At 36.2% G+C, this 25,656-nt stretch overlaps 1 long non-coding RNA gene across 8 annotated transcripts in view; it reads left to right on the top strand.

The window, feature by feature from the left end:
* LOC308611361 overlaps positions 1-25,656 on the top strand; it is a 175,335-nt gene that overhangs the window by 59,686 nt on the left and 89,993 nt on the right. Inside the window, exon 3 of one of the 8 annotated variants that reach the window (XR_014014872.1) lies at positions 1,165-1,372. The exons of 6 other annotated variants lie outside the window; for them this stretch is intronic. This is a non-coding gene — a long non-coding RNA (uncharacterized lncRNA). Of the gene's footprint in view, positions 1-557; positions 929-1,164; positions 1,373-25,656 lie in introns of those variants that run through there. One more of the 8 variants, XR_014014873.1, reaches the window with a different exon arrangement.

Here is a 25,656-nt window from a genome sequence, read left to right as displayed (position 1 = left end):
TTGTGGCACACGGGCCTAGTTGCTCCATGGCATATGGGATCTTCCCGGACCAGGGCTCGAACCCGTGTTCACTGCATTGGCAGGCGGATTCTTAACCACTGCACCACCAGGGAAGCCCTTCTAAATTATTTTTAATGACATACATGATAGAACACGAGAGGATCTTGGCCCATTTAGCAACCCCCATACTTTTATTTTAATGGAACATATAGTTTAGGTAGAAAATATAGCCTAGTGGATTTAAAAAAAATGATCTTTGGAAATGAAAAATAATGGAACTGAAAGATTATGTATAAATTAGAGACTATAAGGATTTGATTTATTTGAAGTACAGAGTCCTTAAATTGTGCTTCTGGTTAATAAACTGGCTTTAGACATTGGAGAAAGGTCTGTAATTTCTTCTACTACAGTCTGGTATTTCAAGAGCTACCAAGAAAACACTGCTGAATGGCTTTAGGTCTCAGAAGTTAAGACACAAGAGAAGTCAGATATCACCACTATGGTGGTAAATTCCCTCTATGCAAAACAATTTAAAAAAATTCCACTTCTCTCATTAGAATACCACAGTGCAGAACTTCCGTGGTGGCGCAGTGGTTAAGAATCCGCCTGCCAAGGCAGGGGACATGGGTTCGAGCCCTGGTCCAGGAAGATCCCACATGCCCAGAGCAACTAAGCCCGTGTGCCATAACTACTGAGCCTGCATGGCACAACTACTGAAGCCCACGTGCCTAGAGCCCGTGCTCCGCAGCAAGCGAAGACACCGCAATGAGAAACCCACACACCGCAATGAAGAGTAACCCCGACTCGCCGCAACTGGAGAAAGCCCACGTGCAGCAATGAAGATCCAACGCAGCCAAAAATAAATAAAAATTAATTAATTAAAGAAGAAAAAAAGAATACCACAGTGCAATGTCATCATCTCCTCAAGAAAAAGTGCCATATAATTGTGTTCTCTGTCTTCAGTGTTACGCAGTAAAACAAGATCTGTTTTCTCCAAGTCCCCCCTCCCTTTTTTTGGTCATTTCCCCCTCCTAGAAGAGAGCCTTAGCTTAGATGAGCAAAGAAAGTTTCTATTATCATAACACCAAATAAAGGCTATCAACATTTGCAAGAGAAATTTTGATTGTAGATGTTTAACTGAAAGATTAAAACATATTTCCGTAGGACCTTCAAGGTACCTGACCTCTCCCACAGCCTATCTTGCTGAGAAGATGAAAGGAGCCTATTGACTGCTAATCAAGCCTTGCAGAGTAAGAAGAAAGCTAAAAAAAACCAAGGTCATGGTGAAGAGGAGAAAAGTTAGGGAGAACCTACAGAGATGCAGCTTTAAGCTGAAACCTGTATAGACTTTAAATGGAAAAGAGGAAAACACTATCCACGCTCTCCACTGTTCTCTATGTGTTGTTTTGTATTGTAAAGTAGGCTTTTCTTCTAGTAACAGACCCACTTTCATGCTCTTCCAGATATTCAAGTCTACATAAATGAGGATTTATATACTTGTGGTCTTGTCTGAGATTACTGTACTGTGACATAACATATGGCTGTGCCTCCATCTAAGACTACCATAGAAATTAGCCAAGAAATACTCCACCGTTTATCTAAACTACCAGATTGTTGCTGAGGAAGGGGAGTGCTCACAGCCTTTGTATATTGATGTAATGAATGCTCTTTCAGCAGGGGAGTAACTTGAGAAAAGTAGTAATCTTGGCCTGGAAGCACTGGCTGAGTGTCAAGTTTGAGAATGCGTGGTTTAACATGAATGCCTAGGTTAATACTTTCTAGTGAGTTTATTAGTTTCCCATAGGAAAAATTCACAAGCTGTTATCAGGCTCTGAAGAGAGGGAAGAAGTCTGGGGAAGGTCATTTGTGTATCTGCATCATCCAAAATGGATGATAGAAGGGAAATTAGATCGTTTCTGAAGACGGAGGAAAAGTCCCTGAATGATATGGCAATATTGATGGGGGCAATGCAGTTGATACAGTATTTGGCTCCAGCTACATTTGAAACAGGGCTTGAAACTAGTGAAAAGACAGCCAGTAGGTACGTGAGAAGAAGAATGCATTATTTAGGAATTCATGATTCTCTGCCATTCTCAAATAATTCATTGAATAGTTAATTGAGAGGATGGGTAAGGGAAATTGATTAAATAAGCTTTAGAGGAACTGATATAAATTATTTAGTGGTAAGTGTATATTATGAAGGATTTAAGAGATTTTCAAGGGTAATTTTGACTTTACTCCCTTAAACAATATTTTCCACTGATTTTAGCGCCTAATCAAATATCAGAGTAATATTTGACTCCAATTTATGGACAGATTTGAATATACAAAATCTTAAGTAACCTAAGAATGGAAGGCAAGTTTAAAGAGAAGTTATAAGGTATGAATACAAATTTTTCCTCTCAATAAGCAGTGCAAAAGGAGAACTACAGCTGTAGAACCCTAGAGTTTGTAGAGCTTTTCAGTGTGATTGAGCCATCAGAGATCAATGTTTTATGGTACCATAGTAGGAAATCCTATATTATGATATCTTAGTATCGAAGTTAGTAATCTTATTCAATTGTGATGGTATTGTAAAAGACTAAGAAAATTAGGATGTGTGTGTGTTTGTACTAAAGGAAGTTGAAGAAGAAACTATTAATCATTAATTTACTATATCCCAAATTCAGAATTCAGAAGTTGGCATGGTATAGATTCAGGAATGTTTTTGTCTGTGTTAGATTTAAGGAAGGAGTGAATATTATTTGATACCCATAGGAAGACTAAACCTAAAGAGAATATAAATACTTTTTTTTTGTGAGATTTTTTTTTTTCCTTTGAAAAAATGCTTCAGGGCAACACTAGAGTCTAAACTCTTTGGGGACAGTGGCTATTGGTGAGAGTATTTGGAAGTGTAGGTATAGTTAAATAATAAACTTGATTCTTGGAGTTAAGGACTCAGAAAAAGCAAGAAAAGTTACTTCTCTAAGGGCAAGATCACCTTAAGGAAGTTAATTTGAAAATGTCATTTAACAGGTGTGAGTTTTGAGACACTTCAGTGAATATGTGCACCATGTTGTTTATTGACAAGGGGAAAAAGAATTACTTATGTCATTAACAAGACCACTTCTTACCAATCTGAAAGAACTAAAGATATTTGGAGAGTTCAGATGGTATTATAATTGGTTCATCCAAGGTTACTCCTAGAGTGAAATAAGTGGATTGGCATTCAGTATCTATTTGATCTATAGTCATTTCCCTTTATTCGAGGTTTCATTTTCTGCTGTTTCAGTTACCCACGGTCAACCGAAGTCCAAAAATATTAAATGGAAACTCCCAGAAATAAACAATTCATAAGTTTCTGAGTAGTGTGATGAAATCTTGTATCATCCATCCACCTACCGGGGTATGGACCATCCCTTTGTCTGGTGTATCTCACCCCCTAGTCACCTAGTAGCCATCTTGGTTATAGAACTGACTGTCTCCGTATCACAGTGCTTGTGTCCAAGTCACCCTTATTTTATTTAATAATGGCCCCAAAGCAAAAGAGGAGTGATGCTGGCAATTTGGATATGCCAAAGAGAAGCTGTAAAGTACTTTCTTTAGGTGAAAAGGTGAAAGTTCTTGGTTTAATAAGGAAAGAAAAAATCATATGCTGAGGTTGCTAAGATCTATGGTAAGAATGAATCTTCTGTATGTGAAATTGTGAAGAAGGAAAAATAAATTCATGCTAGTTTTGCGGTCACACCTCAAATTGCAAAAGTTATGGCCACAGTGCATGATAAGTGCTTACTTAAGATGGAAGAGGCATTAAATTTGTACAATAAGATATTTTGAGAGAGGAAGGGACCACATTCACATAACTTTTATTATAGTATATTGCTATAATTTTTACATTTTATTATTAGTTGTTGTTAACCTCTTACTGTGCCTATCTTATAAATTTTATCATAGGTATGTAAGTATAGGAAAAAAACACAGTACATATAGGATTCGATGCTTTCTGCTGTTTCATGCAACCACTGGGGTCTTGGAACGTATACCCTGAGGATAAGGGGGCTACTGCATTTTCTAGTGTACCTTCCTAAGGCAGAGGTTAGAAGTTAAGAAAAAAATATCCGAGACCCTCTTTCAGCTTGGGATCTTTATGTAAAAGAAATTCCACAAACTCAGTGCATTTATGTGAGACTTGGAATTTGAAAATAAGGAAAGGCAGTTATCCTGGTGCTTTAACTTTTGTGGCCAGCAAGCATCTCTTTGGAGACATAAGTATTCATCTGTAGCATCATTCCTGTGTACTTAACTCCGTAGGTGGTAAGCACAATAGCTGCTTTTCTTTGTGAGTTTAGATGGAAAATGTATAGACTCTATGTTCATTTAATGACAATTATGAAGCAATAACAATTGTTACAATCACACAGGTCAAGAAATGGAACATTGGCATCAACCAAGAATCCCCTCTATGCCTTGCATCATCACAAAACCCTCCTCCCATAGCACAAACAATAACCACTTACCTAACTTTTATGTTAACCCATTCATTGTTTTTCTTTGTAGATTTATTACTTATGTGCACATTCCTATAATACTGTTGATAGATATTTGTGTTGTTTTCTATTTATGGCTGTCATGAACAGTGCTGCACAAGATACATGTTTATATATGTATCCTAGTACACAGGAGAACACATTTCTCTAGGGAGTGAAATACTGGGTTACAGGGAAGTTTCAGGAATGAGATGCTGAGTCACAGAGAAAATATGTCCTTAAACCACAAGATAATGACAAGTGGTCAAATCAACTTACACTTCCAACAGTGGTGGTGATTCATATTTAAATTCCTTGACATTAGTTGTTATCATTTATTTTAATATTTCCTATCTAATCTGTGTGTAGTGGTACCTCATTATGGTGTGAATTTTAGTTTTCATGATTACTAGTGAAAATATAAATATTTTACAATTTTAAATATAGTTATTGGCTTTTGGGATTTGCTGTTTTTTGAAGGGTCTGTTGAATATTTGGCCTATTTTTCTATTGGGTTATTTGCCTTTGTATTCTTGCTTTTAAGAGTTTATTTCATTTTTGTAATTGAAGTATAGTTGATTTACAATATTATATTATGTTCAGGTGTAGAACATAGTGATTCAATATTTTTATAGATTATCCTCTATTTAAAGTTATTATAAAATATTGGCCATATTTCCTGAACTGTAAATATATCTTTGTAGCTAATTTATTTTACACATTTTATACCTCTTTATCCCCTACCCCTATCTTGCCCCTTCCTCCTTCTCTTTCCCCACTGGTAAGCACGAGTCTGTTCTCTATAACTGTGAGTCTATTTCAGTTTTGTTATATTCATTCATTTTATTTTTTAGATTCCACATAGAAATGATAACATACAGTATTTGTCTTTCTCTGTCTGACTTATTTCACTAATCATAATACCCTCCATGTCCATCCATATTGTTGCAAATGGCAGGATTTCTTTCTTTTTCATGGCTGAGTAATATTTGTGTGTGTGTGTGTGTGTGTGTGTGTGTGTATCATACCACATGTTATTTATTCATTTGGCTGGTAGCAGGCACTTAGGTTTCTTCCATATCTTGGCTATTGTAAGTAATGTACATAATGCTGCTGTGAACATTGGGTGCATTCATCTTTTTGGATTAGTATTTTCGTTTTCTTTGTATATATACCCAGGAGTGGAATTGCTGGATCTTATGGTAGTTCTAATTTTAGTTTTTGAGAAACCTTCATACTGTTTTCCATAGTGGCTGCACCAATTCATATTCCTACCAGCAGTGTACTAGGGTTCCCTCTTCTCCACATCCTTGCCAACATTTGTTATTTGTAGTCTTTTTGATGATAGCCATTCTGACAGGTATGAAGTGATGTCTCATTGTGGTTTTGATTTGCCTTTCTTTGTTGATTAGTGATGTGCACCTTTTTATGTGCCTATTGGCCACCTGTATGTATTCTTTGGAAACATGTCTATTCAGGTCTTCTGACCATTTTTAATTGTTTTTTTTTTTAATATTGAGTTTTATGAGCTGTTTATATATTTTAGATATTAACCCCTTATAGGTCATATCATTTGCAAATATTTTCTGCCATTTAGTAGGTTGTCTTTTCATTTTGTCAATGGTTTCCTTTTCAGTGCGAAAGCTTTTAAGTTTATTTAGGTCCCATTTGTTTATTTTTGTTTTGGTTTCCTTTGTCTTAGGAGACAGATCCAAAATAATATTGCTATTATTTATGTCAGAGTGTTTTGCCTATGTTTTCTTCAAGGAGTTTTATGGTTTCTGATCTTGTATTTAGGTCTTTAATCCATTTTGAATTTATTTTTGTATATGATGTGAGAAAGTGTTCTAATTTAATTGTTTCACAAGTAGCTGTCCAGTTTTCCCATCACCACTTATTGAAGAGACCTTTTTCCTATTGAACATTCTTTCCTCCTTTGTCTTAGATTAATGGACCATAAGTGTATAGGTTTATTTCTGGTCTCTCTATTCTGTTCCTTATGTCTGTTTTGGTGTCAGTACCATACTGTTTTGATTACTGTAGGTTTGTACTATAGTCCGAAGTCAGGGTGTGAGATACCTCCAGCTTTATTCTTTTCACGTTTGGAATAGTAGTCTCTCTATTGGTTTTATATGTTGCAGTGATCTTTTCAAACTCTGTGGCCTGACCTCTCTTTTAACTATCTTTGTGTTTTCTTTTGTTGGAAAATATTTCTTAATTTAATGTGGGTAAATACATCAATCTTTTCCTTTAAAGCTTATACTTTTTTCCATCTTTCTACTTTGTGGCTTAAAGATAGCCTCCTATATTGTCTTTTAAAATATATTTGGTACCGTTTCACATTTAGGTCATTAATCCATCTGGAAATAATTTTGTTTACAATATGAAACAATTTTAATTATTTTTTCTTCATGGATACCCTAGTGCTCAGCATTTTTTAATCGAAAAGTTTGTTATGTCTTTGTTGAGGTGCTGTGATACCTCTGTTATGCAGAGTTGCCATGTGTGTGTGTGTGTGTGTGTGTGTGTACTTATACATATATATATGATTTTGTTTTAATAATATATGTTTTGGTTTGTTTTTCTGTGTCTCTATTAAGTCTTCTTTTGTTCATTTGTTTGTCTCTATATCAAAACTGCACTCTCTTTGTTACTATAGCTTTATAAGAACACTAAATATTCAGTAGAACAAGTTTTCCCACATTTATATTATTCTTCAAGTGTGTGGTGGGCTTTTGTAATCCGTATAAATTTTAAAGAAGTTTTTCAGGTCCAAAACAAAATCTTTGGCATTTTCACTTAGATTTTGCTTACTCTATAACTTAATCTTTAGAGACTTAACATCTTTTCACTATTAAGATATCCAACTTAGAAACACAAAATATATCTCTATTCATTTCTGATTTCTTCAAGGTCTTTGAAAAAGTATTATAATGTTGTCTGTAAAGGTTTTGTATATCTTATTGGATTTATTGCTACTTCAGCTTTTTGGTGCTATCTAAAAGGATTTTTTAATATCACTTTCTGTTTGATGCTATTATATAAAAATACAATTTATTTTTATTGATTTTTATCTAGAAATCTTATGAAACTCTCTTACAAATCCTAGCAATTTCCTGTACATTATTTTGTGTTTTCTCTGTACACAACAATATCATATATAAATAGAACAAGTTGTGTGTTTTCTTTTCTAATCCTTAGACATCTTAGTTCTTTTTCTTGACTTTCTCCACTGGCTAAACTCTCAAGTACAATACTGAATAGAGTGGTGACAGGGGGCATCCTTGTCTTGTTCCTGATCTTTAAATCTTTCATCCTCTCACCTGTATCTATAATGTTACTCTATGGTAGATAGCTAATTTTCATTTAAGAAAGTTTCTGTTTCTACTTTGATAAGATTAGCTGCGGGTTTTTGTAAAATCACACACGACTGCTGAAATTATAAGAAACTTTTGATTTAATTTTTTTGTATGTTTAATTTTATTATTAATTTTGTTGTCTAAAATAATTTTGGTTGTCTGTCATGAAATTAGCCTTTTATGTTGGACTCAGTTTGCTTATATTATATTTATCATCTGTTTTCCTGGGTAAGGTCACCTCTAATTATCCTTTCTTATCCTGTCCTTTCCTGTCTTGAAATGAAGAAAATATTAAAAAGTAGTTGAATAGTGTTCCCTCTTTCTATTCTCAAAGAGTTTGTGTACTACTGGAATTCTTCCTTTCTTTAGAACACACTAGTGAAAAATCTTGGATTTCAGCTCTCTTCATGGTGAGAGTAGTGAGTGCTGATTCAATGTCTGTAATGTATAAAGGTATGTATAAATTTCTATTTCTGTTTGAATCTATTTTGATGTTATATTTTTCTAGAGGACTGTGATTTTTATAAAATTTAAAATTTATTTGAAAACTCTTTGTTCACTTTTTCCTTTGTAAACTCTGTAACATGTATGTGATATATGACCCTTTTACCTTTCTGATATTGGTTTCTTGTGCTTTCTATCTTTTTTTTTTTTTTCTTTTTTGGTCTTGAGAAGTCCCTCAAGTAGATAGCCATTTTTATTAGTATTTTCAACAGCCAAATGTTAGCTTTTGAATTTGTATTGTTTATTTTCTATGTCATTAATTTCTGCTCTTGCATTTATTATTTACTTCTTCCACTTTCTTTGGGTATGTCTCTTGAAGATAGCACATAGTTACATGTAATTTTATACAATCTGACACTTATTTTCTTTTCATTTGGAGCAGCCAATCCATTTGCATTAAATGTAGTTACTAATTTGGTTTAAATCTTCCTTTTTTTCCTACTTGTCTAAATTCTTTCATATTTTTCTTTTTCTTCTGGAATCATGAAATATTTATAGCAGTCTACTTTTACTCTATTAAGTTTGAAACTGTAAGCTCTATTTTATTATTTAATGACAATTTCTGTCAGAATTTACTAAATATTTAGAACTGAAAAAAAAAAAACCCTTGCTGGGAACCTGTAAATCAATACTTGTAATCTGTGTCACACACACACACACACACACACATATTTGAAAGGAAACTTATTAGAAATTAATTAGCTAAGTTTGCAACATAAGAATTAAATAGATTGTGCCATAGAAGAAGAGATAATTCATAAAACAAGTAGGACAAACAGAAAACAAACTATAGAGGGTATCAATAATCACCAACTTGTAGGAGGACTCACACTTCACACTATTTAAAAAAATAGTGGTAGGACAGCAAAATGGCATCACTCAATTGAAAACCATCTAAGCAGTTCCTCCAACAATTAAACATGAAATTACCATATGACCCAGCAATTCTACTCCTAGATGTATACCCAAGAGAAATGAAAACATATGTTCACACCAACTGAACAAGAATGTTTATAGCAACATTTTTCATAGTAGCAAACAAGTGGAAACAGTCAAAATGTCCATCAGCTGAGGAATGGATGAACAGAATTGGTATGTCCATACAATGAAATATTACTTGGCTATAAAAAGGAATGAAATACTGATGCATGCTATCACCTAGATGAACCTTCAAAATATTATGCTAAGTAAAAAAGTCAGTCACAAAACACCTTGTATTGTATGATTCTCTTTCTATGCAATGTCCAGAATAGTGAAATCTACAGAGACAGAAAATAGATTAGTGGTTGCTTAGAGCTTGTGGGAAGTAGGGTGGGAATATAGGGAGGTGATGCCTAAAGAATATTAGATTTGTTTTTTTTTGTTTTTTTTGTTTGTTTGTTTGTTTGTTTGTTTTGTTTTTTTTGTGGTACGCGGGCCTCTCACTGTTGTGGCCTCTACCGTTGCGGAGCACAGGCTCCGGACCTGCAAGCTCAGCGGCCATGGCTCACCAGCCCAGCCACTCCACGGCATGTGGGATCCTCCCAGACCGGGGCACGAACCCGTGTCCCCTGCATTGGCAGGTGGACTCTTAACCACTGCGCCACCAGGGAAGCCCCAGATTTGTTTTTTGAAGTGATAAAAATGTTCAAAATTGACTGTAATGATGGTTGCACTTATATGTGAATATACTCAAAATCACTGAAATCTATAAATAGGTGAATTCTATGGTATGTGAATTATATGTCAGTAAAAAATGGGATCTAAATAGACAATAGAGAGGATCAGTAAACTTCAATTTTGTTTCTTTGAAAATATAAAGAATGGTATTTTTTTATGTTCATAGAAGAGGAAGGCACAAACAAAACTCTGAAAGAAAACGGGTTTTATTTACATATATTTGGAGTTTTACTAATTATAGGAATAAAGTAAAGAGTATTATGCCATTAATATGAAAATTTATAAAAAATTGAATTAAAAAATAAAATTAGCACAATTGTCTTAAGAAGAAATAGAGAAACATAGTATACTAACAACTTTTACATGAATAGGATAGTCTGGTCAAATGTCTACAAATCAGCAAACAAAAACACCAGGACCAGACATTTTAAAAGTGACTTTGCAAATCCTTCAGGACTCAAATTAACCTTTATCTTATATAAAATTTTTCAGAGAGTGAAACAAGAGGGTATACTCACTTTTTCAATATACAATAGCCAAACCAAAATAAATAAATAAAATATACAACACATCCGTTTATAGAGATCAATAAAACTATTCCAAATAAAATATTAACACAAGATTAATTTATATGTACAGAAGCAAAAGCCAGTGGAAAATACATTTGAAAACGAAAAAAGAAGTGGAAAATGTCTGCGTACAAAATACAAGAAAATCTGTACTCTTTGAACTTGCTGGATACAAGACTGATGTACAAAAACCAATAAGAATTTAAAATATTAGCAACAACCAGTAAGAAAATGTACTACTATTACTAAATACTATTCCATTAATGCGTTTACTATTAAGTAAAAATATCATTCACAATAAAATAATAAATATCAGGTATTTGAGAATAAATATAATAATGTGAGTCAAATATTCATGGAGAAAATGATGCTTTCTTAAAGGATGTAAAAAATTAAATGGAACACTTTATAATATTCTTTGAAAAAATGAATCAATATCTTATAATTGACCATGCCACTAACTTGTGTGTGCATTGCTATTACAATGAAAATTGCAATAGATATTTTCATAAGCCATGACAAGCTAAATCTAAAGTTTATATGGGAGAGAAGTGTATTAGGCAGAGTTCTCCAGAGAAACGGAAGCAGAGCCAATAGGACATGTGTATGTGCAAAAACTCTGCAGGGCAGGGCAACAAACAGGCTGGAGACCCAGAGAAGAGCTGATATTGCAGTGTGAGTCCAAAGGCAGTCTGCTGGTAGAATTCCCTCTTTTTGAGGGGACGTCAGTCTTCTTTCTATTAAGACTTTCAACTGATTGGGTTAAATGTTAATCTCATCTAAAAAAAATTCTTCACACAAATATCATGAATACTGTTCGACCAAATGTCTGGTTACCATGTCTTAGTCAAGGTGACCATTAGGTATAAGTAGGGAGTTCAAAGTAGCCAAAAATTTTTGAAGAAGATATGAAAACATTAAGAAACATGAAGAAAGGGCAACCTATGCTACCTGATATAAACACTTAAAGTCATATTAATTAAAACAGTGTGGTACTGGCACAGCAAAGGTATAAGACAAACAAAATTGAACAGAATATAGGGCCCAGGAACATAGATAGATTAAAAAAAAGACTAATGTGGTAACATTACAGATTTGTGGAGAAAGAATGAACCTTTTAATAAATGGTGTTGAGATTATTGGAAATTCATATGGACAAAGGGTTAGACCCCTATCTTAAAGAAATGAGAAAATAAATTCCAGTTCAAATCAAACATTAAATATGAAAGAAAAAACATTAATACTTTAAAAGCAAAATATGGATATAGCTTTATGAAATCAGGTTAGGGAAAGGTGTCTTAAACACAACATTTAAACAATCACAAAGTATGAAGAAAAGCTGAACAGATTATATGACATTAATATTGAAACATTTCCACAGCAGTATAGACAAATGGACAAATAAAAACACAAAAGAATAAATCTGGGTGGCCACGAAACTTATAAAAGAAAGGTCAGCCTCTCTATCATTAAGGAAATTCTTATTTATCTACATTAGAAGCTATGTGCATTGGAATCTTAATGTAGTGCTGTTTATATTAAGGTGGATGTTACCTAAATTCCCTTCTTAAAGGTAATTGATAAATTATGGTTTGTTCTCAAAAGTAATATTAAACAGTAGGTAAATTGAATGAAATGTTTTTGTGTGTATTAACATGGGTGGATCATAATAACATAATGTGGATTTAAAAAATAAATTGCAGTTACAAAAAGAGTATGTAGGTTTACAAATATATGAACTGAAGGGATGGGTGTGTGTGTGTTTGTGTATGTATGTGAGAGAGAGAGCGAGAGACAGTGTGTGCATGAGTTTTTGTGTGTGTTAAATAAGAATATATATATGTAGTCAGATATGGCAACATGAACATAGAAGATTCACATAGCTTTTGGATAGAGATCTCTCTTAATGATTGGGGATAATCTGAAGTGAAATGCAGGAATCAGATCTTTGGAAATACGGTCAGGCTCCATGTGAAGTTTTGAAAAATTTACCACTTTAAATAAACATTTTCTTCTCTGAGTCTGTTAAGATTTATTGCAAGTTCTATCTAATGAGCTGTATAGTAGAATGAACTTTTCAAAGTATGCTTGGTAAGGGATAGATTTCAGATCATTGATTGTTCCCCTAAGGACTAAGGTGAGGAGGCTCCAAAGCAAGGATTTTGTCGATATATAAATCTGCTTTCTTGAAGAGCTAATTATTTGTAGTTATGGCAGTATAATTTATTGAAACTTTAATTTGTGTTTGTTTTCCCCAACAACTCTATTACCACCACTTCAAGATGGTAGTCAACATTTGCTGTTAATTACTTCAGGGGAGATTTGTGTTAGGGTGAAAAGCTGGTGATTCCTGGAATTGACAGATTTTCCTTTGTTCTTTGAAAAGCACAAATACTTTGAAAGAATAATGTTAGGTGAGAGAGAGAGAGAGGAAACAGAGGAGAGCCATTGAGACTCCAAAGGAAGAGGGATAGATGTCCCTGAGGCTGGAGAGAGGGACATATCTTCATGTAGCAGAAGACTTAAACATTCACTATGGCAGTGTGAAAATAGGGCATGTCTCCAGAGATAGAGAAAGATTTCAGAAACAGTGGTTATGCACTTCATGCAAGTAATATGGGTTCAGGCACCAACTTTCCTGTTATTCCAGTTTATCAGTGAAGCAGTAGAGTCAGCAGATTTAAAGCCACCATGAAAGTTCAACAAGATATATCTTTTGTTTAAGGCCCAAATACAGAGCCTCTACCACACTTTCTAGGGATATTTTAAGCCTCTAGAATGTTCATGTGATCTAACGAAAGAAATGGATTCTTGAATGATGACAAACTGGTAGAGTTTCTTCTTTGCCTGATGGGATGAGGGCTTACATTATTATTAAATTTGAAATAAAAGAAGTAAATGAGCCTCTTCTTGACCAAACACTTGAAATTCACTTTAATGAGAATACCAATATGGTGTTGTAGAATAACAAAATCTCATGCAAGAAGGGAGCCTAGTGATCACTCCATCCAGCCAACCATTTTGTAAATAAGGAACCTGAAATTGATCAAATGTGGACAACTTGCCCGAACTTAATATTCTGGTAATTAATCAAGCTGCGATTCAAACTCAGGTCTTGTGATTCCAGGTCTAGTTTATTTTTCCCATTATATTAGGCTTTGTTTAAATAGATATAATTTTAAAAGTACATGATACCTTTACTCACTGTGGGACAGTATTCCAACATGAAGGTTTTATTTCTATTTGCCTTTCCTTGAACCTAGGACAGTTGAGGACGACACACACACACACACACACACACACACACTCAGTAAATCTTCATTGCTTGGACTATCAATCCATTGGTATTTTAGCATTTCCTTCAGAGATATGATGCATCCTAAGAAACTATATTTTCAAATAGCGTATTTCAGATGAATTATCTAAATGTGTGGGGGTTAGTTCCTGAAAATCTATTTCTCAGTTAATTGCTAGTTAATGTTTTTCTATTTTTACCACCTTAATCTGCTATCCTTTACCTGGACTCTTATAAAGGGCCTTCTAAAGTTTCTTCTTGAATCCTTGTTTACTTGTCTATAGGAAACTCCCCATAGATAATCTTTTTTTTTTTTTTTTGTGGTACGTGGGCCTCTCACTGCTGTGGCCTCTCCCATTGCTGAGCACAGGCTCCGGACCCGCAGGCTCAGCAGCCGTGGCTCGCAGGCCCAGCCGCTCCACAGCATGTGGGATCTTCCCGAACCGGGGCATGAACCTGTGAACCCTGCATCGGCAGGCGGACTCTCAACCACTGTGCCACCAGGGAAGCCCCACCCCGCAGATAATCTTAAAAAAATAAATTAGGTCATTTTTCTCCCATGTTTAAGCCTCCAAACCCAACTCTGCATTGCACTATCCTATTGTAATTGAATAAAATCAATATTTCTCACCATTGACTAAAAAGCTTACATGATATGGCATCTCCCAAATACTCCTTTGTTTGGTCTGCTATGACAAAAATACCATAGACTGTCTTTTTCTGTCGTATATCACTTATATATGGAATCTAAAAAAGCCAAAGTCATAAAAGCAAAGAGTAGAATGGTGGTTTCCAGGACTGGGGGTGGGGAAATTGGAAAAATGTTGGTCAAATGATATAAACTTGCAACTGGTATTGATAGGTAAATAAGCCCTGGAGATTTAATGCACAGCATGGTGATTACAGTCAACAGTACTGTACTATAAACTTCAAAGTTGCTAAGAGACTAGATCATAATTATTCTCACCACAAAAAAATGATAATTGCGGGACATGATAGAGGTGTTAGCTAATGCTACTGGTGGTAATCATACTGCAATATACAAATGTATCAAACCAACAAGTGTACACCTTGCACTTACATAATGTTATATTTCAACTATATCTCAAGAAAAAATACTATAGGCTGGGTGGCTTAAACACAAATATTTGTTTCTTATAATTCTGAAGTCGTATTTCCCCCAAATACTACTTCACTATTGAGTTGTAAGATCATCTTACATATCCTGGATGCCAGTCTATGTTATGTATATATCTATATCTATATCTATATCTATATCTATATCTATATCTATATCTCATGAATATTTTCTCCAATCTTTGGCTTTCCCTTTCATTTTCTAATGGTGTCTTTAAAAGTGCAGAAATTTACAATTTTGATGTAGTTATAATTTTTTCTTTTATAATGATCAAAATGCTATTTTTAAAATTCTGCAGTAACATGGTTTTAATTATAAATTGGAAAGCAGATAGTATGGGTATGTGATTTTGTATCTCACGCAGAATTTGGCAGTCTGGTAGCTTGTGAATATTTTCTATTTGTGCTATTATTGCATGTATGAATTTATTTACGATAAATATACTTCTGTGATACATAGAGAATATTTAAATTGTCAGGATTTGCTATTTCCCCATAACTTTTTCTTCTCAATACTCTGAGGATTTGAAATGTTTCCTTTCTTAGTTGGTACAAGGCCTTTGTTGAGGTGGGGGGTGGACGGGAGAGAGATATAAAGAATGTAAAGAATACAAATAATAGCCCAGGTTATTCTCTATGAGGAAGAATGAAAGAGGGCAGAGGGGAAGAAGGATAGGGAACAATAAAGGAAGGGTGAGGACAGGAGAGAAGGGGTAAAAGGAAAGAGCAGTCACTATCAGGAATGGGATTTAGGAAAGGGAGTGTGTAACAAATCGTTCGGAATCCTAGCTGTGTGCTGCCTCCATCTTTAAAACAAATCAACACGATGTTCAGTGCTTTCTGGAGGTTGGTTTCTGTTTGTGTGCATTATCATACCTAGGCTGTGATATATTTGACATCCTAAATTTTCATGGAGTTTATTTCCCACTCTTTGACATCTGTGTATCTTACTGACACAACTTGAGTACTTCCTACTTTTTCTCATGTCCAATCACCATAAACTCATCAATACAAGGGACTATCATAATGCTTTTGTGATATCCAGATGACTAATCTCCCTATGGGCTATAATATTATAGACATCGGGAGACTTGGCATAGCACTCAAGTAAGACAGAGTTTGAGTGTACTTCTGTCTCTGTCAGATAGAAGTAAACTGCTCCATTATCTTTGCTGTTTGATGTGGAGACAACTATTCGCCAGATCAATAGCTGTATATCAGGAGTTAGAGATGTTTTGATTTGTTCCAGGAAAAAAAGGCCCATAAAATCCAGCAGCTTTGATTAGAATTAGTACCTCATTATCTTATGATAATCAACAATCATTGTCCATGACTTATTTGCCTTTTTTCCAGGCCAAACAGATTATTTAAATGGGGCAGGTGATGGAGATTACCATCTGCATGGTTATTTTAGTCTCTGCAAATTCCCCAGATATGTGCTATTGCTATTTTTTTGGTATTGTTTGCATGTAGGGACAGTTCCAGGAGCTTCCACTTGGCCCTTCCTATGTATTTTTTTCCAGTTGTGGCAAAATATGCATGACATAAAAGTTACCATCTTAACCATGTTTAGGTGTACCATTTAGTGGCATCAAGTACATTCACGTTGTTGTGCAACCATCATTACCATTCATCTCCAGGACTTTGTTCATCTTCCCAAACTGAAACTCTCTACCCATTAAACAACACCTCTCCATTCATCACTGCACCCAGACCCTGGCAATCACCATTCTATTATCTGTCTATATAAATTTGACTACTCTAGTACCTCATAGGACTGGAATCACAGTATTTGTGTTTTCGGTTCTGGCTTATTTCATTTAGCATAATGTCTTCAAAGTTCATCCGTATCGTAGTGTGTGTCAGAATTTTTACCTTTTAAAGGTCATTTAATATTCCATTGTATGTATAGACTACATTTTGTTTATCCATTCCTCTGTTGATGGACATTTAGGTTGTTTCCATCTTTTGGCTATTGTGAATAATGCTGCTAAGAACATGAAATTACAAACATCTGTTCAAGTCCCTGCTTTTAATTCCTTTGGATATATACTCTGAAGTAGAATAGGTAGATCGTATGGTAATTCTGTTTAATTTTTTGAGGAACTGCAATGGAGAAGGGTTCAGATTTCTACACATCCATGCCAATACTTGTTATTTATTATTGTTTTTAATAATAGCTATCCTAATGGATGTCAGGCAGTAGCCGTTCTTAATAGCACTTACGTTGTTTGAGAGTTCTGTCATTTTCCAAGTATGTGTACTCCAAAAATACATTCAGATATGGGGAAATATAGTGTAGGTCACTGCACAGGATTTCTAGTGAGGTGAACTTGTGTCAAAATTCCAATTATCACATGGCTTCCATAAGCCCTATTATGACCTGAAGACAACAGTGATGTTTTGGAACCTCAGGTGTGTAAATTTATCTTAATAATCTCTGAAAAATTCTGAGTTTTCCACTTTTCTTTCTAAACATTCCCCCTGGAAAATTGTAAACCCCTTTGAGGTAGACCCGGAGAAAAAAAAATCACACTCTATACTTTTGACAGTGTTGCAGCAAAGTTTCTGAAGCTGTTGTAGCCACCTGATCTCTGGTTTAGGTCTGGGCGAGGCTGTAATTTTCACTCCTGGAAAATCAATGCAGGTTTCTGCTCATTGTGCTTGAATTTTATTTTCATTTATACAGTTCAAGCCTGCTCATCAATGTAATTCCCAGTGTAAATGTGATTAATCTGTTACTGCTGGAAGTCACTTTGGGTCAAACTACTGCCACTCTGCCCTGCTGACCTTTATGATAATTGCACTCACCTTGTTTCTCATATTAAATGCTACCACTTAACCTCTGCTACTCTGTAACCCCATATTCCTGTTAAAAGCACGGGGGCCATTTCATTGGTGCTATCCCGCATTGTCATCTTTAGCCCACAGAAGACAGATCCCACAGAGGTTTTCAAGGATGCTTGTATTTCTCTCATCAATGAATGTCTTAATGTCTTGAAGAAGAATGTTATCGATGACCTCTGTGGGGGCATAACTGTGGGATAGTTGAGTGGGTTTCACATACTTAATCCACTCCAACATTCTCATTTTAAGTACATGGATTCCTTTGTCTACATTCTGTCAGATAAATTATGGCATCTTGCCCTCTTTGAATGTTGCTGACTATTGAATCTATGTTTCAGTCAGCCAAACAAGCCAACGATTAGAGCCAATTCCATCAGCTAGAGCTAATACTTTGAATCTCAGGTAAGTTCTTTATAATAAATTCAACCCCTTCCAACTTTATATTGCATCTTTCTCAGTCTAGCACTTATAAAACATAAACCAGGGCTTCCCTGGTGGCACAGTGGTTGAGAGTCCACCTGCCGATGCAGGGGACACGGGTTCGTGCCCCGGTCCAGGAGGATCCCACATGCCACGGAGTGGCTGGGCCCGTGAGCCATGGCCACTGAGCCTGCGTGTCCGGAGCCTGTGCTCCGCAACGGGAGAGGCCACAACAGTGAGAGCCCCGGGTACTGCAAAACAACAAACAAAAAAACCCAAAAAACCATATGCCACACACACATTCTACAGGTTTCTGCTGATACACATTAGCAGGATATAGCATTTCTTTTGATGTATATGCTAACTCCTACCAGGGTGGACATTATACTTGCCTCCTGGGGCCTGGTGGAATCTGACTGTAGTTATTAGGATGCAGTAAGTGCTGATGTGGATGGGTCTTGAGAAAAGTAGAAATTTCCTTGAAAACTAACCTATTTAGATGAGGTCTTTAGAGATATGTTAAGTAAGGGAAGGTTAGTTTCCTCAAATGGGGAGGAAGAAGGGTGGCTTCCTTTGGCGAGGAAACCACAGGAAGATTTGGGTTAAAAATTTTCATATTAATCTGTGTCTGCCTACCTGCACTTATCCTAAATACTCAATATATCCTTATCTTAATACCCAGCTCTTCCTGATCAATGTCCTGATATTAATCTGTGAGACTTAGCACAGATGTACGTTGAACTTGGATTTTAATTCTGCAACTCACACTTTTAGATTTGAAACTTGATCCTCAGCCATGTCTGCTGTGTGGCTATAAGACATGAGAAAATTTTAAGGCCCTCAGTGTGGCTCTCTGTGTCTTCCCATGCCTGGATCTGAGAGTTTAAACACCTAACGCCTTTTAACATTAAGTGTAAACATTTTCATTTTGTAAGCTCTCTGGTGCTATAAGAAGCAGCTAATGGTCCCCGTGGAGCTTGTAGTTACTACTGCTGTAATAGACAAAATCAGCTGCTGCTTGACATGTAAAAGTATTGTCTTCAACTGGCAATATGTTCAAAGCAAATATTGCTGGTAATTTATTTATTGCTTCCACTACTCGGAAGAAACACTTGTCTTTGCATTGGCAGTGGAGTCACTACTACATTCAAGCTCAAAACCTTATTCCAGAGTCCCATCTTGAGCATCTTTTTCCTGGGATTACTCATGCAGGACAGGAAATCTGCTTCAGGAAGTTTAGAAAGTAGATTTTAATAAAAGGAGCTTGTTTCAAAAGTTATAAAAGCTGGAGTCAAATGAAATAGGAAGGCAACCTAGAGTTTGGAAAGACTGAATCCCCTAAGCAGAACGGTAATGAATGTAGAGACTGCTGGTGGGTGCTGGGAACATGGAGGGAGAAGTCCTTGAGCAGGAATTGGACGCATGAGGGAGACGAAGCCTCAGTTGTACGTACAACTCAAAGAAAGAGGGCATTCTGTGTTCTCCCCTATCCCCTTCTTCCAAACTCTCACCAGTCCTTCCTTTACTCAAAATTAATTGGAAGCTAGTTGTCAGTGAATCCTGGGAAACCGAGTTTTCAGGAGTCAGTCCTCTAAAATAAAAATCAGAGCTGGAAAAAGAGAAATAGTCTTTAAAAATTATTAACACAAATATGCCATCCCTTTACAATAACTTCTCACATTCCAGTTCACTTGTTCAAATACCCCACCACTATGATAGTACTTTGACGCAAAGTCTGTTTACTCCCTTGCTTTCTCCTGATACTGCCTTTGTATCTCTCCTTACTCTCTTACATTCCAGTGTCCATTATCTAAGAGTGTGTTTGTCCCTAGCCCTGTTCCAGTGTCTTTTAGTTATGCTGGATCAACCCAAACCATTGCTTTCTCTTTTCTTGATCTCCAGCTTTCAAAGTCTTCCCAAGTAAAGTGTATAATAGTTTAGATGGTTTCCTTTATAAATTCATGATCACTAACCTAAAAGGTCCTTTAATATTGCCCTTTAATTCTGCTACATTAATCTGGACCCATCATTTCCCACTCTTTACAGTTTGTTCTCTCTTTCTGCACTATTCTTTGTTTTTTTAAAAAAATCTTTATTGGAGTATAATTGCTTTACAATGTTGTGTTAGTTTCTGCTGTATAACAAAGTGATTCAGCTATTGCACTCTTCTTAAATGGCATGTCCCCACCATTTGCTATAATATCAGGAGATAATCTCTTTTAATTCACAGAAAAGAAAAGAAAAAATATTAGGAGAACTTTCCTGTTCATTAACATAATAGAGTTACTACATCTGCTGCCATCTTTATCTCCTTTGGTAATTTAACAGAACAGAAGCTCTATTCCTACTAAACCCAATTCCCTTACTCCTGATTTGGATTGCATCACCTTGCACTCTCTAAGGATCCTTATTTTGTTCAATACCTTCTCTAATCTGGATCTTTTCCACTATCTTTTTGAAACATTCTAAAATCTTCCAAATTGGGAAAAATAATAAAGAAGAGTAAAGCAAAAAAGAAAAGCAAAACCAAACTCACCTTTTTCCACCTGACTTCTATTACTAATTACCACACTATCTCTTCTTCAAAGGCACAGTTTTTAAAATAATTCTTGAAAATGTTTTTCTATATCTTGGCAATTGTGAATAATGCTTCAATGAACATGAGAGTGCAATCTTTTTGAGATCCTGATTTCAATTCTCTTATGCATATATATACACACACACACACACACACATATATATACATATATATATACACATATATCCATTCAGAAGTGGGATTTCTAAATCATATGATAGTTCTATTTTTAATTTTTCGAGAAGCCTCCATACTGTTTTCCATAGTGACTATATACCATTTTGTATTCCCACCAACAGTGTACAAGAGATCCAATTTCTCCATATTCTCTCCGGTGCTTGTTACCTTTGTATTTTTGAAACTAAGCATCCTAACAGGTGTGAGGTGATATCTCTTTGTGATTTTGATTTGCATTGCCCTGATGATTAGCGATGCTGAGTACCTTTTCATATACATTTTGGCCATTCATATGTGTTCTTTGGAAAATGTATATTCAAGTTCTTGGCCCATTTCTTAATTGAGTTATTTGGTTTATTTGCTACTTAGTTGTGGGAATTCCTTATAAATTTTGGATATTTACCTCTTACCAGATATATGATTTTCAAATATTTTCTCCCATTCCATTGGTTACCTTTCCATTCTGTTGGTTGTTTCCTTTGCTGTGCAGGAGCTTTTTATTTTGATGTAGTTCTACTTGTCTATTTTTGCTTCTGTGGTCTGTGCTTTTGGTGTCATAGCCAATAAATCATTGCCAAGATCAATGTCAAGAAGCTTTTCCCAAACTGTCCATCGACAGATGAATGGTTCAAAACATGTAGTATATATTTACAATGGAATATTTTCAACTTTAAAAGAAGAAGGAGGTTCTACCATTGTGGCAACAGGGATGAACCTGGAGGACAATAAGCTAAGTAAACAAGCCAGTCACAGAAGAACAAATACTGCATAATTCCATTTATATGAGGTACCTAAAATAATCAGACTTCATGGAAGCAGAGAATAGAATGTTGGTTGCCAGGGGCTGGGGAAAGGGAGAAATGGGGAGCTGTTGTTCAGCAGGTATGAATTTTCAGTTATACAAAATGAATAAATTCGAGAAATCTGCTGTACAAATAGTGTCTGTAGTTAACAATAGTGTTAAGCACTTAAAATTAGTTAAGAGGGTCAATTTCATGTTAAGTGTTCTTACCACACACAGAAAAAATGGGACACAAGCTTTTGGAGGGGACAGATACGTCTATTACCTTGATTGTGTTAATTGTCTCATGGGTTTATGCATATGTCCAAACTCATCAAATAGTATACATTAAACATGTGCCAATTTTTGTGCATCAGTTGTGCCTCCATAAAGCTGTTTAAAAATGTTTATCTATATTTGATACCTTCACTTTATTACTTCCTTCTCATGCTTCAACCCACTCCCAATAGAATCCATCTTTTATTACTCCAATAAAAAGGTACTTCATAAGTTATTTCCAAATCCATGGATGTGATGTGAAAATTTTATCTCCTACTTACTTGACCTGTAAGTAGGATTTGCTTCTGTCTTTGAGACTTGATTTTCCTTGACCCAAAAACTCCTCTGGTTTTCCTCTAATCTCTGCGGCAGTTCATTCTCTATCTTCTTTGCAGGTACGTATCCTTCTCCTCAGACCTGAAATGTTGAAATTCTTCAAAATTCAGTTCTAGGCCATTATGTCCCCTCACTCTAGAACTCATAATATGATTTCACAGAAACACACAGCTTCAGTTACCAACTCCATAAAGTTTGGACATTTGTGTACCTGAGACCTCTAATCTGAATTCTGTAAATCCAGTTGCCTATTTAACATCTAAATCTGTTCATTTAAAATATACATAAAGCTAAATACTCATGGTCTCCCTAAACTACCGAATCTCTCCTCCTTCATTTTCATTTGTCTTAGTGTGTAGTGACACCATTCACCCAGTTGTATAAACCAGGCACCTAACAATAATCCTTGAGTTCAACCTCTCACATCAGCCACTATATCCTATCCATTATCAATCTTATCCATTTTACCTCCTAGATACTTCCTTAATCTATCTAATGTTCTCTATCTACTCATCGTTGTAAGTGGTCAATTAATGCATGAATATAAATTTCCCTGATTGCTTTGCTTGGTACCTATAGTTTTTATGGCAGAAAAATTTATATAAAAAAAAGTCCGTTCATCTTCCCTATATCTTCCCTTCTGTTCCTCCATCCTCCTGTCCCCATTTCAAGCAAGTATCCAGGACTCCGTAGAAACCTCTTCCTCAGGAAATATGCCATTTCTAAGCATCAAGGTGTGAAGGAGGAGATTACAAGGCAGTTGGAGGATTAAAAGCCAGTGAGTACAACAAGCACTGCCTGACACTACCTTGTTACTGGATAGAGCCTTGGAGCTGCACCAACTCATTAGAGGGATGTAGTTGAGAGAGATATAGGGAAGGCATGTAATAGGCATGGTGTATCTATCTCATCGAATATTTCAGCATCCCAAACATTATACAGGAACATTTATAAATGGGACATAAAGGTACAGGTGTCCCGGTCTCAGAAGACCAGAAGGACCTCCACAACACTTTCATGTTACAGGGTTTTTATACCACTTTGTTTGTATAAGGTACCTCTAATAATGGCTGAGTCTAACTTCTCTACCTGCTCAGTTATTTAAAGAATTAAATTCATTTAAATCAAGTAAAGAAACAGTAGGTTTATAGCAGCTCATAGCTGCTTACTTTTTAAAAAAATTTTATTTATTTATTATTTTTGGCTCTGTGTTGGGTCTTCGTTGCTGCACGCGAGCTTTTTCTAGTTGCGGAGAGTGGGGGCTACTCTTTGTTGCAGTGTGCGGGCTTCTCATCGCGGTGGCTTCTCGTTGCGGAGCATGGGCTCTAGGTGCGCGGCCTTCAGTAGTTGTGGCGCACAGGCTCTAGAGCGCAGGCTCAGTAGTTGCGGCACACGGGCTTAGTTGCTCCGTGGTATGTGGGATCTTCCGGAACCAATAGAACTTTATGTTCCTTCCTTTTATCAATTTTAAAGGTTTAAAATGCTTTCGATTTTTTTCTTCTTTGACAAACTCAAAGAAGGACTTTTATCTGTGAGATCCACACTTGATATTCTCAGTCAGAAGTCATCTGCCCAAGGAGGGCCTAGCATCTGAGGCCAACAGTCACATCCATGTCCCTCAGATAGGACCCTGTATCCTGGAGCTCAGGCTCCAGGCTCTGCTCAGAGGCTCTCAGAGGCTCAGCATTGCTGCTCTGATCAGCCCAGCATAAAGGAAGGCTCTGTCGAGTGAGGCCTGACGTGAGAACGTGAGGCATGATCAAGCAATGGAGAACTCTGTTCTCCTGCAGAGATCCGAAACTCTCTAAATAACCCAACCCAGGGCTGCAAAGTTATGCTTTGGATTTTATCCTGGAATCTCCAAACACTCAGATGGGCCATGGGCTTCAACTGGAAGCCTTAGTTCCCCCAGAACTACTGGCCCTGCCTGGCCTATGATGTTCTATCCTCTCCTTGAACTTCCTATCTTAGGTGTCTCTCTGACCCAACCAATCTCACTGAGAAATGTGAGCAGGGGAACAAGAAAATAAAGAATCATTCTTTGAGAGGCAACTTTTGGTTCCAGCTCCAACACTTAAAGAGCTTGAGAGTCATTACTCCAGTCTTTAGAAGAAGCAAAATCTGAACCAATTGAAAGTCAGTGACTTTTCTTGTAGCATTAGAGAATTAAGGTCACAGGGCAAATCACTCCAAAATCTTCATAGAGGGTGAATGCAGAGAATCATAGTTGAGGTCAGCTTACCTCAAGCAGAAGCCACTGGAGCCATAAATTGATAGGAACACTTAAAAGGACACTTTGACAAATTGCTAGAGGATGCACATGGGCTAACATGAGAGCGAGAAACTCCTAGGGTCATTATCTTAGGGGGGCCTCCACCTATTCATGGGTTTCGCCTATGGGAACCCCACCAGGTTCTCACAGTGAAGAGCCATGAAAAATTCTGATGTTTCTGGTGGAGGAGTGTGGGAATGGGAAGAAAAGTAACAATTTTGAAAACATTCTGAAATATCCCCTGAATGTTCTCCATAACAGAAGCTTACTCCGCAGAGGAAACGACTACCAGAGACTTATCCCACATGGGAGAAGGGAAGTTATCCAACTCCAGTTCCCTCTAGCTTTCTTATCTCTTCTAAAAAGTGAAAAGAAAGAAAGAGAGAAAAGAGTTAGAAACATCTGTGAATAACCCAGGGACACAGGACCACTAAACGACAGATTTAATCATATCCCCTCCCCCCCAGCTCCTTACTACCACCTCAACAGGGCTCCAGGATGGTAACAGAGGATCATAGTCGAAAGAGCTGCAAGGCATAGGCTCTATATAAGGAGGAGACTTAGGGGAATCTGAAGACACCAAGGGAGATGAAAACAAGGACACTATAGGAAATTGAAGTCTCTGACATATACAGCTACAGTAAATATTAAACACAACCAACACCTACCTGGATTAACATAAAACTTCACACTAAGGTCTGTTTACTTCAGTTCCTATTACCCAATACATTATGTCTGGCTTTTCAACAAGAAATTACAAGGTATGATAAAAAGGCAAGAAAAAACAGTCTGAATAGATAAAGCAAGCATCAGATCCACATTCAGATATGACAGAGATTTTTGAATTGTCATACATGGAATCCAAAATAACCATCGTTTCATGTTAAGGGCTCTAATGGAAAAAGCAGAAACATGCAAGAACAGATGAGCAATAAGCA

Source organism: Mesoplodon bidens (genome assembly GCF_964165515.1).
Source record: "Mesoplodon bidens genome assembly, contig: HAP1_SCAFFOLD_72, whole genome shotgun sequence".
NCBI classification, from domain to species: domain Eukaryota; kingdom Metazoa; phylum Chordata; class Mammalia; order Artiodactyla; family Ziphiidae; genus Mesoplodon; species Mesoplodon bidens.
The sequence above is the reverse complement of the archived record's forward strand: the minus strand, read 5'-3'. Positions and strand labels throughout refer to the sequence as shown.